General features: G+C 47.0%; 1 long non-coding RNA gene across 1 annotated transcript in view; it reads left to right on the top strand.

The window, feature by feature from the left end:
- The window catches only part of LOC143935644 (uncharacterized), a 30,991-nt gene that overhangs the window by 12,661 nt on the left and 4,821 nt on the right, over positions 1-13,509 (top strand). The window lies entirely within an intron of this gene.

The following is a 13,509-nucleotide window of genomic DNA, read 5'->3' as shown; positions in this document are numbered from 1 at the left end:
CAGCTGTAGTCTGTGTAGCTGCTGGCTTTTACATTTCTGGAAAAGGTGGTCAGACCACAGCTTTAAGACACCTTTCACACCACACCGCCGATAGCGTGGGCGGTAAAACGGTGCTATTTTTAGCGGCATTTTACCACCAGATTTGCGGCGCATTTCGGACGCTAGTGGGGCTTTCACACTACAGACAATAGTGCAGCTTCTTTAGGGCGTTTTGCAGGCGCTATTTCTAACGCTATAGCACCTGCAAAACGCCCTGGTGTGAAAGGGGTGTAACAAAATAAAAACTTCCAATATATATATATATATTTATTTTTTTTGAAGACGATTGCGGAAGACAGCTTATAGAACATTTACTGCATGGATCTATGGCTATTTGGGAAAGGGAAACCGGAGAGTCATACCTTCTTGTGCTGTTAATGCTGTACGAAACGCTTTTCCGGATCCCAACGCTTCGTATGTCGGATTCATGTATTCTAACGACTATGAAGCCTCAGAAATGGCCTTAGAGTAACATTCAATTTAAATTGTTATTTTTAGGAAAATCTATTTATTGAATAGATCATAACATACAGCAGAAACAGCAGGTACATAGTATGTGTTACAAACAAGCCAGTACAATCTCAGTAGAAATTCTATTAAAACAACAGTACAAATTATTAAGAAATTCTAGCATATTTCTTCTCTTTGGGGATACAAAGGTTTCCACATCTCACTCCGTTTGATCTGTGACCAGATCCAAGAAGGTAGCGACCGGAGTGTTCCATACAGTGTTATATGAATGCATTGGAAGAATACCCTAACTGTTCTACTAATTGGTTGCTGTACCTCTAAATTGCGCTACCGTAAGTGTCTGGAATGCTACGTCTAATATATGATGTCCAGCATCAAAACATAGGGGGAAGGAGGGGGGGGTGGAAAAGGAAAAGGGAGGGTAGGTGCACATTAGTATGCTAAGAATATTGCCTGAACCGATCATGACCTGTGGTGACCATGAAAGCGTCAAATAGGAACGACCTTCCGATTAATTCTTTAATCACCCATATACCGTTTATAGTCATCTGTTGTTTGGAAGTGTTTCCAACATGCCCAGGTGTTAGTGAACTTAGGTGATGTGTCAAGGATTCGATGCGTGAGTTCTTCCATGTCCATTATTCTGTTTACTCTACGTAGCCAATCCTTGACACAGGGGGTCGTAGTTGATTTCCAATAGACTGGAATGCACATCCTGGCTGCATTGACTAAGTGTATTATAACTGACTTCCTGTAATGGCGCTGAGACAAGGTCGTATGATGAAGTAAGTATTGGGCCGGTGTGAAATCTAGTGTGAAAGTCGTTATGGTAAAGATAAATTGGTGGATCGTCTGCCAATATAAACGAAGTGCTGAGCATTCCCACCAGATGTGCAGGAAGGTTCCATTAGCTGTACCACATCTCCAGCATGCTGAAGGAACCGAAGGGTAGAAGGAATGCAGGATATCAGGGGTCCTATACCATCGGGAATAGAGCCTAAAACCATTTTCCTGTACTGATACATTCCTAGAACCTTTGTGAACATTTATTAGTATCCGTTCCCAATCGTCGTGTGTTAGGTCTATACCCGTGTCTGTCACCCATTTAGTGCGTAGTGATGTCACGGAGTCGTTCGTAGTAGGAAAGAAAGCAGTGTAGAGTTCAGAAACCAGATGTCTCTGTGGAGTTGTTTTAGTGCAAAGTTGTTCAAACGGGGTCAGGTCCCTGCACCACGTAGTGGCTGGAGACTTCTGGAGTAAAAAATGTCGTATTTGTAAGAAATTAAAGAAAGGTATCTTTCTGTCCGGGAATCTAGTCAGTAGAGATTGGAATGTAATCATTCTACCGTTGTCGAAGAAGGATCCTGCTCGAACATAATCTCTGGTTATATCGTCAGTGGAAAACCAGGGGTGAAGTCCGGATTGTGCTCTAAGGAGGTAAGCGGGCCATGTGTGGAGGATATTTTGGTACTCCGGCAAACTGTTTTCCATGTATTAAGTGTGGTGCTAATCAAAGGGTGATCTGAGATCGCTGTCTGTATTGGGGCTGTGCCTATCCAAGGAAGTAAATGTATCGGTGCTTGTACAAATGCCTCTTCGATCGTCACCCAAGCTTTGTTTCGTCTATGTATGTGCCAATCCACGATTCTGGTCAGTTGACATGCCCAGTGATATTTGCGTATGTCTGGGATTCCCAGACCCCCCCGTAATTTGGGGAGAGTCAGGGTCTCCCATTTAATGCGAGCTTTTTTGTTAGCCCATACGAATTGGGAGCAGAGAGTTTTGAACGTCGCGAAAAAAGTGGGGGGAAGTGTGATTGGAATCGTTTGTAGAAGATATAAGAACCGTGGGAGAATGTTCATTTTAAGAATCGCTGCTCTCCCAAACCACGAAATAGTAGGTATTTTCCAATTTAGCAAATCAGTCCGAACGGAATTAAGTAGTGGTAAATAGTTGTGAGGATAAAGGTCTGTTAGTTTGGTCGGTAATTGAATTCCCAAATATGTGATAGCATGCTTTTCCCAGCCAAAGGGGAAGTTCGTCTGGCAGTGTGTCAGTACATCGTCGGGTAGAGTGATGTTGAGGGCCTTCGATTTATGGAAGTTAATTTGCAGGTTCGCTATTGTCTTAAATTGAGCAAAGTCCTTGAGTAAATTGGGTAAGGTGATAAGTGGGTCTGTGAGAAATAAAAGGATATCGTCCGCGTATGCAGCTATTTTATAAGTCTCATCCCGAATTCGGATTCCCTTAACATTGATGTTCGTGCGGAGTTTGTGGAGTAAGGGTTCAATCGTTAAAATGAACAGAATCGGGGATAGTGGGCAACCCTGCCTCGTGCTGTTGGACAGGGAGAAGGCGTCCGACAAATGCCCATTAACTTTAATTCTGGCTGTGGGGGAAGAGTACAGTGCCGTAATATATTGTAAGGTACGTTCTTTAAAACCCATTTTCCTAAGGGTGGCCAACATGTAATCCCAAGCCACTCGGTCGAACGCCTTCTCCGCGTCCAACGATAAAAAGAAGCCCGGACTGTGGGAAGCCGATAGCCATTTATGGACATTGATCGCTTTCAGCGTGTTGTCGCGCGCTTCACGGCCCGGAACGAAACCTACTTGGTCCAGGGAAACCAGGGAGGGCAAGAAGGGGAGAATACGATTCGCAATGACTTTCGCGTAGAGCTTCATATCTACATTTATCAACGAAATCGGTCTATAATTAGGGACCAAAGCGCCGTCTTTCCCTGGTTTCGGGATCATTGTAATGTGTGCCTCATGGAGATCTACGTGAAGCGACGGGGAGTCAGGAAGTTTATTAAATAGTTCAGTAACGTGCGGTATAAGTAAGTCCGAAAAGGTTTTGTAATATACAGTGGGGAAGCCATCTGGGCCGGGGCTTTTGCCCGGTTTTAGCTGTTTAAGGGCGGTCAGTATTTCTACGGGCGAAATTGGCTTCTCCAAGTCTGTGGCAAGATCGTCGGAGATATTCCCCGGGCAGTTCTCGGCTAGAAAGTCTGTTATCTGTTGAGTTCTGTCGTGTTGTGTGGCAGTCGAGGAATGTCTAGGGAGATTGTAAAGATTTGAGTAGAATTTTTTAAATTGTTCCACTATGCCAGATGGGGAAGAAATCTTTAGACCTTGCGGATCTAGGATGTGATGAATCGTGGACTTTGCTTTTCGTAGTTGGATTGCTCTGGCTAAAAATGTCCCTGATTTGTTGCCAAATTCGTAATAATTGCGTTGCATAAGGGTATACTTCCTCCTGATTGGAATGTTAAGTTCCTCCAGGAGATCTAGTCTGGCCTGTTGTAATGTGTGGAGCGTGTTTTCCGCTAGTGTTCGTTTGTGCGACAATTCTAACGAGTGGATGGTCTTCGACAATTTATCGAGTCTGGCCTCCCTATCCTTCCGTCTCTTAGCTGCAAGGGAGATCAGTTCTCCCCGAATCACGCATTTATGAGCTGCCCATCTTGTTATAGGATGGATTTCAGTGGAGGCGTTATCCGTAAAGTAGTTCGTTAGGCTAGTAGAGATAGAACGCACTACTTCCGAATCGCTGAGCAAAGAACCGTCCAACCGCCAAATATATGGTTTGACTGTTCTGATCGGGAAGGACAGGGTGATCGAGACTGGATTATGGTCAGAGAGCACCATAGGTTCGATGGAAGCAACAAGTAAACAGTCTAAGTCTGCCTGAGAGAGGAAAAAGTAGTCGATCCTCGAATATTTGTTATGAGGGGGTGAATAATAGGTGAAGTCCCTGGCGGTCGGATATAACGTTCGCCACGTATCTTGAAGTGTCAGTACGGTCAGTTGGGATTTTATAGCCCTCAGCGCACTGTATTTCAAGGAGGAGGTACCGTTCGAGGAATCTAAGGTGGGAGTCAAGGCTGCATTGAAGTCTCCTCCGACCACCAGAGTGCCCTGATAAAAGGCGGTGAGTTGCAGCATCGTGGAGTTGAAGAACGGGACATGATGCTGGTTGGGGGCGTAAATGTTGGCTAAAGTAATAGTTTTGCAATATAATTCTCCTCTCAGAAAAACATAGCGTGCTTCTGTATCCAACAACGAGTCTTGCTCCTGAAAGGGGCAATTCTTAGATATAAGAATCGATACTCCCTTAGATTTTGCTAATGGGTTAGTAGCATGAAACACTGTTGGATAAAGGGAGGACCGCAAGTTAGGTATTTTGTCAGATCTAAAATGGGTTTCCTGAAGAAACACTATATCCGCCTTAGTTTTACGTAAAAGTCGAAACAATTGCGATCTTTTTTCCGGCGTGTTAAGGCCTTTCACATTAAGCGAATACAGTTTAACCTGAGAATTTGGGATAAGAGATTGTCGTTTGTGCATGGTGCAAGGTCACCCTCGTGTCGTAGTGCAAATGGTCGTATGACAGGTCGTACAAATTAGAAGTGTCCTAGAAGAAGGGAGGGAAAGGGGAGGGGAAGAGCGAGGTATGTGAATAGGGATAACGGGAAACAGGGATAAACCCTTAGGCGTTCGCCGTGAGGATAGAGGACCAGCCTCTCCCTCAGAGTGAAAACGTCCGGGAAGTGTACGGTGATCGCGCGGACAGTGTCCGGTATATAACAGGACACCTCCGTACGATCAGCCGCAGCGGGGTTGTACCAAGTCTCTCGGTAAGGGTGGATACGTTAGATTTCAGATGTGACCGTGATCCGGTCCAATGATAAAAAACATACAAAGGCCCTATCAAAGGAAGCGGACTGGCGCAACCTCTTTTTCGTTCAAGCGAAGGCTGTCTAGTTTATATAGCCTATTTCGCCCAGCTAGCTGAAAGGAAGTACCACATGCTTACAATGCAGGGAGGACAGACCTATTAGTTGTAGGCCATAGTCACTACATAAAATGTATACAAAGGAATAGAGGTGGACAGGAGGATCCTATAATACTCATACACATCACTCGTATTAGCGCCCTGTTGTCAATAAATAACTAGTGCAAAGACCCCATCTTCGGATCTTAGTAAAGGAGAATCGGGACCGTGCATGGTGTGGAGGAAAGAGTTCTTCGAGGTACACGAGAGGTATGAGCACATTTCAGCGTAGGCCCGTCCCGTCTCCCCGAGCGCGCCCCTCGATGGAGTTGGCAAGCACGGGGGGACGAGCAGGACCAGGCCACCCACGTCTGCAATCTAAAACCCTCATTGGTCCCTAAAATTGGGGTCAACATCAACTAGACGTACGGGCGTCTATTCAACATTAGGATAACTACAAAGAATGTGACAGTGTGAGCGGCAACCCTCCCACCTTATATCATGCAATCAGCATAAACACAACATTTCACGAATATAAGGTAGGGTTCAGCAGTTCAGTTCATCCAATTGTATCTTAACTGTGGGGAGGTAGTAAGTCTAACATCATCGTATTTCTAACTACATGTAAAAACATACGGTCTGAGCTGACTTTTCCGTGAACTCGTAGCTAACGAAGAAACCTGTCTATACTAAACTTTAAACCTATAGGCTACGGGGGCCAATTCCAGATCCGACGTTGGCTACCTAGGAAAGAGTCAGGCCGGTTCTGGATTGGTATAAACTAACAAGGCAGCCCGTAGAGGCATACAACCGAAGGCTTAAGTCTCCGAAGAGGGGGTATTTCACCCAAAAGAACTGGACTTAACTGAAGAGTCTCACTCCTGGGGAACGATCCCGGTGATGATCAGCCTCTCGCCTGGCGCGGCCAGATCGCGGGGAATCCGTAGGACTGCGTTCGGGACGGGAGTCTCTTCTGGAGCGATAGGATCGACTTCTTGACTCCGATCTACGCCGTCGGTGCCTACTGCGCTGAGTATCCATTGGTTCGGTGTGGTCCCTTTCCCTGCTGGGTTGTCGGTAAGTGCGAAAAGCGGCGTACCAGTTGGGGACATCAACCAAGGGAATCTCCAGGGCGTCGCAGAAAGAAGGAAGTTCCTCCGGGACTCGTAGCAGGGCAGTTCGGCCACGATAGGTGGCCGCTAGACCGAACGGGAACTTCCACTTGTATGGAATGCCTTTCGCCCGTAGTACATCGAGAAGTGGTCGCAGGTCCCTGCGATGTTGTAGGGTAATGCCCGATAAGTCTTGATAGATGTGGATCGTAGCGCTCCCTAGAGAGATTTGAATCCTATTTCTGGCCTTTCGTTGTATTTCTTCTTTCAGCCTATAATCTACCAGGCAGCAGACAACATCCCGTGGGGGATCTGTATCTCGGCCTTTGGGTCGTAGAGCTCTGTGAATTCTTTCGAAGGCCACCGGAGTACGAGCCGGTCTGTCCAAAAGATCGTTGAATAGATCCATGACTGTCGTCTCCAGTTGATCCGAGTCCACCGACTCGGGGAGGCCGCGTACCCGAATATTGTGCCTTCTCCCTCTATTGTCCAGATCTTCCTGGTGACGTTGGAGGTCTCTCAATTGTAGCGTGTGAGTGTCTATTTTGTGGGTGACTTTACGAAGGACCGTTTCATGGTGTGTCGTGCGGTGCTCCACTTCCACTACTCTGTCAGCAATGGCGCGCAAATCCAGCCGGAGATCCGCTATGGCGGCAGTAAGGGTCTCCTTAATGTCCGTCGCCACCGATCTTAGATCCATGAGACTCGGGTGTTGTTGGAGGGCGTGTAGTGAGACCTCCTGGCCCGGGACAGCTTCACTGAGTGGCGCGGGTGATTGTGCGGAGGCTGGGGCCTGCGATGAAGTGTGGCGGGAAGACGCCATATTGTCTCTCTGTGAGCGGAACAGCTCCGGAAGAGTTTGGCTAATGTTGCCGCGCTGTCGCCTCGGGGATCGGGAACGGGAGGTAGATGATGTTCTTGAGGCGGTACCCATAATCTTCGAGGTATTTAAGAGTATAGATAAGCTTCCTTAACGGCTATAGGACCGGATCGCGGCAGGAGCTCAGCTCTCAAGCGTCCATTCCGTCCCGAGGTTAAATTGTTATTTTATATATTTTTTTTTTTTACATCATGTTAAAAATGTTATTAAAAAAATAAATAAACTGAATGAGAACATTTATACATTTTTCATGTTTGATTGTATACTTACAAGGTTGTTAGATACCACAAACCTGAAATGGATATCCTAGTTAAAATAAAAAGTATCATATATATATATATATATTTTTCAATCTTAATTCTATATAAAAAAAAAAACTTTTTTTTGAAGAGTTTAAAGATAAAAGACAGAGTGTGTGTGTGTGTATATATATATATATAAAACATATACATATATACATATATATATATAAATAAAACACACACATACATATATATATATATATATATATATATATATATATATATATATATATATATATATATATATATATATATATAAATACACATATATACATACACATACACACACACACATTATATATATATATACACATACATATAAACACACACAATGTAAAGAAAATAAAAATTTTGACAATTATAAGAGCACCTGGATCATAAATCAAAACTGTATTGTCTACAGCTATAAAGACTACATTGCTGTAGTGACTGGATTTTATGACACTTACCTGACCATCAATCGTGCGTTTTAATCTCTAAAAAAAAAAAAATAACAAAATAGAATTTCTGTAAATGAAGTTGCAATCTTCAAAAAATAATTCGGGAAGAGAAAATATGCGTCAACAGTGCTCGTAACCGTCTATGCTTGCGCAAAACACAAAGTGATCTTTAATGACCCTGGGAGTAAGTAAGAAGGTGAGTGGATTAAACAAAATGTAATTTTTATTCCATAATGGAGAATGATTAGGCCGGGGTGCTCAACCTTTTGAGGAGCGAGGGCCACTTTAGTGACTTGGTAACCAGTCACAGGCCACAATGAGCATAGCAGGCGGATTGCAAGATCTGTGTCCACTCTGCATATGTAGAGCAGACACAGACGCACCTCGCTCTATCCTAAGGGCCCTCCAATCTGCCCAAACAGAAGGGGACACATCTTCTTTTTATTTATTTATTTAAGGAAATTGGATTAGAGATAGGCTTCTATAAGCAGATACAACTCTGTTTACATCTGCCACTCTATATAGGTGAATGGAGGGGTCCAGATTGGGTCCTCATGAAAAACAGACAGGCAGACCCGAACTAATACTGTGAAAGGGGCCTAAGGCCGCTTTCACACGGATGCACGGGCTCTTTTCTTGCATCTCAACTGACCTTGATCTTCACTTCTTCCTCAGGATTCCTGCAGCTGGTTGCTGCTGTCCCCAGGTGGTTATAACTGGTGGCTGCTGCTGGCTGTCCTCAAGGGCTGGTACTTCGGACAGGTGCTGGAACTGCTGGCTGTTACTGCTGTTGGTTAATGCCAGCTGATACCACTGACTGGTACTTGTACTGCTGGCTGTTACTGATGGTTGGCTCTGGTACCAATGTTCCAATGCATTAGTGTGACAGAAAGCAGAAGCATGCGGCTGCTGTAGAGAGCAGAACTGATGCTTCCTGTCACAGGCGGGAGTACATTTGGTATCACTCCGCCTGTGAAGGAGTTGGCGCTATACAGGAAACATCGGCTCTGCTTCCTTTAAGAACAGCTCAGTTCTTTGCGCTGATGCTCAGAGATGGCGGGTCAAGAACCAGCGATCTGGGCATGCTGACCCACCATCTCAGAGCAAGACATGGCGTGCCACATCAGAGGACCAGCGGTTGGGCAACCCTCGATTAGGTAATTCAGCTTATGTGTCCAAAAAAAATAAAAAAAAATAAAAAAAAAAGCAGCCACGCAGTAAGCGATTGGTTTGCACAAAAGTAGTAGCGTTTACAAACTAAGGGATGTTTTATGGCATTTTTAATTTATTTTATTTTTTTAAAGTAATGGCGGCTATCAGCGATTTGTGTGACTGAAAAATTATAGCGGACACATCGGAGATTTTTGAGACATTTTTGGGAACATTGTCATTTATACAGCAATCCCAGCTATATAAATGCAGTGATTCCTGTGTAAATGACACTGGCGGTGAAGGGGTTAAGCAGTGGGTAGCAGTGTAGGGGTTAAGTCTTCCTAGGGGTGTGTTACTAACTGTTGAGGGCTGGGCTTTAATTTAGTGAACATTGATCTCTGCTCCAATCACATGGAGCAGAGATCAGTGTCACTAGTTGCTAGGCAGAACGGGGAGATGCTGTTTACAACGGCATTTCCTCATTCAGCCGCCCCGTGAAACAATCGCAGGTATGCACGCGAGACCTGCAACCGGACTCGTAGGGGTCCCGGCCAGCACATCGCCGCGCTCGCGATGGCAGGGCGGCAAATTTAAAGGGACGTAGTTATGCACATTTGCCTGCTCATGCCATTCTGCCGACGTACGCTGGTCGGGAACCGGTTAGGCATCTTTAAAATTTATTAAATATGCAATTAAATGTACAGAATAAAAAAAACAAACAATATTTGTAAAAAGCCTTTTTATAATTACAGAAGAGGGGAAGAAGGCAAGAGAGATTATATGTCAGTGTAATTGGGGGAAATAAAAGATTAACGTTTTTAGATCTAACTAGTTTCATTATTTTGATAAATAAAGTGAATAGAGCATCTGTCAAAAACCCCACAAAAAAAATAAAAAATAAATATATAAATTTTCAAACACAATTTTTATTTAAATGTTTCTTAATACATTTTAATTATTCATCAGTTGTCGCCACACACTTCTGCCATAAATAGTGTCACCAGGTGCACAACAAAGACTAATGAATTTACACCAAAAAATATATCTCCACTCTCAAGAGATTTTGGTTTGCTTTCTTGTGTGATATAGAAATAATAAATGTATATATTCTTATAGTAACATGAGTGCGAGATACAGACCTTAGATATAATCTGACCTATAACCATTAAAAAAAAAAAAAAAATAAAAAAAAAAAAACGACCACACATAAATGTATGAGAATATAGAATTTTAATTTGTATGTTAAATTTATTAAATATGCAATTAAATGTACAGAATAAAAAACAATATTTGTAAAAAGCCTTTTTATAATTACAGAAGAGGGGAAGGCGGCGAGAGAGAGAGAGAGAGAGAGAGAGGCAGGCGAGAGAGAGAGAGAGGCAGGCGAGAGAGAGAGAGAGAGAGAGGGGCAGTGAGAGAGAGAGAGAGGGGCAGACGAGAGAGAGAGAGAGAGAGAGAGGGCAGGCGAGAGAGAGAGGGGCAGGCGAGGAGAGAGAGAGAGAGAGGGCAGGCGAGAGAGAGAGAGAGAGAGAGGGGCAGGCTAGAGAGAGAGAGGGGCAGGCGAGAGAGAGAGAGAGAGAGAGGGGCAGGCGAGAGAGAGAGAGGGGCAGGCGAGAGAGAGAGAGAGAGGGGCAGGCGAGAGAGAGAGAGGGGCAGGCGAGAGAGAGAGAGAGAGGGGCAGGCGAGAGAGAGAGAGGGGCAGGCGAGAGAGAGAGAGAGAGAGGGGCAGGCGAGAAAGAGAGAGAGAGGGAGGTGCAGGAGAGAGAGAGAGAGAGAGAGAGAGGGGGCCAGGCGAGAGAGAGAGAGAGAGGGGCAGGCGAGAGAGAGAGAGAGGGGCAGGCGAGAGAGAGAGAGAGGGGCAGGCGAGAGAGAGAGAGAGAGGGAGGTGCGGCCGAGAGAGAGAGAGGCAGGAGAGAGAGAGAGAGGCAGGAGAGAGAGCAGAGAGAGAGAGAGGAGAGAGAGAGAGAGAGAGAGAGAGAGAGAGGGGCAGGAGAGAGAGAGAGAGAGAGAGAGAGAGAGAGAGAGAGAGAGAGAGGCAGGAGAGAGAGAGAGAGAGGCAGGAGAAAGAGAGGCAGGAGAAAGAGAGGCAGGAGAGAGAGAGGCAGGAGAGAGAGAGAGAGAGGGCAGGAGAGAGAGAGAGAGAGGCAGGAGAGAGAGGCAGAGAGAGAGAGAGAGGCAGGAGAGAGAGAGAGAGGCAGGAGAGAGAGAGAGGAGAGAGAGGCAGGAGAGAGAGAGAGAGGCAGGAGAGAGAGAGAGGCAGGAGAGAGAGAGAGAGAGAGAGAGGCAGGAGAGAGAGAGAGAGAGAGAGAGAGAGAGGCAGGAGAGAGAGAGAGAGAGAGAGGCAGGAGAGAGAGAGGCAGGAGAGAGAGAGGCAGGAGAGAGAGAGAGAGAGAGGCAGGAGAGAGAGAGGCAGGAGAGAGAGAGGCAGGAGAGAGAGAGGCAGGAGAGAGAGAGGCAGGAGAGAGAGGCAGGAGAGAGAGAGAGGCAGGAGAGAGAGGCAGGAGAGAGAGAGTCAGGAGAGAGAGAGGCAGGAGAGAGAGAGAGAGAGAGAGAGAGAGAGAGAGAGGCAGGAGAGAGAGAGAGAGGCGCAGGAGAGAAGAGAGGCAGAGAGAGAGAGGCAGAGAGAGAGAGGCAGGAGAGAGAGAGGCAGGAGAGAGAGAGAGAGAGAGAGAGAGAGGCAGGAGAGAGAGAGAGAGAGAGAGGCAGGAGAGAGAGAGAGAGAGAGAGGCAGGAGAGAGAGAGAGAGGCAGGAGAGAGAGAGAGAGGCAGGCGAGAGAGAGAGGCAGGCGAGAGAGAGAGAGGCGGGCGAGAGAGAGAGAGAGAGAGAGAGAGAGATAGAGAGAGAGGGGGCAGGAGAGAGAGAGAGAGGCAGGAGAGAGAGAGAGAGAGAGAGAGAGAGGAGAGAGAGAGGCAGGAGAGAGAGAGGCAGGAGAGAGAGAGAGAGGCAGGGCGAGAGAGGGGCAGGAGAGAGAGAGAGAGGCATGAGAGAGAGAGAGAGAGGCAGGAGAGAGAGAGAGAGAGGGGGGCAGGCGAGAGAGGGGAGGAGAGAGAGAGAGGCAGGAGAGAGAGAGAGAGGCAGGAGAGAGAGAGAGGAGAGAGAGAGAGAGAGAGAGGGAAGAGAGGAGAGAGAGAGAGAGAGAGAGAGAGAGAGGGAGGCGAGAGAGGCAGGAGAGGAGGGAGAGAGAGAGAGAGGCAGAGAGAGGGAGAGAGAGAGAGAGAGCAGAGAGAGGGAGAGAGAGAGAGAGGCAGGAGAGAGAGAGAGAGAGAGGCAGGAGAGAGAGAGAGAGAGAGGGAGAGAGAGGGCAGGAGGAGAGAGAGAGAGAGGCAGGAGAGAGAGAGAGGGGGGCAGGCGAGAGAGGGGCAGGAGAGAGAGAGAGAGGGAGGCAGGAGAGAGAGAGAGAGAGAGAGAGAGAGAGAGGCAGGAGAGAGAGAGAGAGAGAGAGAGAGAGGGGCAGGAGAGAGAGAGAGAGGCAGGAGAGAGAGAGAGAGAGAGAGAGAGAGAGAGGAGAGAGAGAGAGAGAGAGAGAGAGAGGCAGGAGAGAGAGAGGAGAGAGAGAGAGAGGCAGGAGAGAGAGAGAGAGGAGAGAGAGAGAGAGAGGCAGGAAGGAGAGAGAGAGAGAGAGAGAGAGAGAGAGGAGAGAGAGAGAGGAGAGAGAGAGAGGAGAGAGGCAGGAGAGAGAGAGAGAGAGAGAGAGGCAGGAGAGAGAGAGAGAGAGAGAGGCAGGAGAGAGAGAGAGAGGCAGGGGGGAGAGAGAGAGAGAGAGAGGCAGGAGAGAGAGAGAGAGAGAGAGGCAGGAGAGAGAGGAGAGAGAGACAGGAGAGAGAGAGAGAGGCAGGAGAAGAGAGAGAGAGAGAGAGCAGAGAGAGAGAGAGAGAGGCAAGAGAGAGAGAGAGAGAGAGAGAGAGAGAGAGAGAGAGAGAGAGGCAGGAGAGAGAGAGAGAGAGGCAGGAGAGAGAGAGAGAGAGAGAGAGAGGCAGGAGAGAGAGAGAGAGGGCAGGAGGGAGAGAGAGAGAGAGAGAGAGAGAAGAGGAGAGAGCAGGAGAGAGAGAGAGAGAGGCAGGAGAGAGAGAGAGAGGAGAGCGAGAGAGAGAGAGAGAGAGAGAGAGAGAGAGAGAGAGGAGAGAGAGAGAGAGAGGCAGGAGAGAGAGAGAGAGAGAGAGAGGCAGGGAGAGAGAGAGGCAGGAGAGAGAGAGAGAGGCAGGAGAGAGAGAAGGCAGAGAGAGAGAGGAGAGAGAGGGGAGGAGAGAGAGAAGGAGAGATGCAGGCGAGAGAGAGAGATGAGAGAGGCGGATAGAGAGAGAGAGAGGCAGGATAGAGAGATGAGAGCAGCAGGATC

This window comes from Lithobates pipiens, unplaced genomic scaffold (genome assembly GCF_037356315.1).
Source record: "Lithobates pipiens isolate NorthernLeopardFrog02 unplaced genomic scaffold, aLitPip1_a1.2 Scaffold_28, whole genome shotgun sequence".
NCBI lineage: Eukaryota > Metazoa > Chordata > Amphibia > Anura > Ranidae > Lithobates > Lithobates pipiens.
The sequence above is the reverse complement of the archived record's forward strand: the minus strand, read 5'-3'. Positions and strand labels throughout refer to the sequence as shown.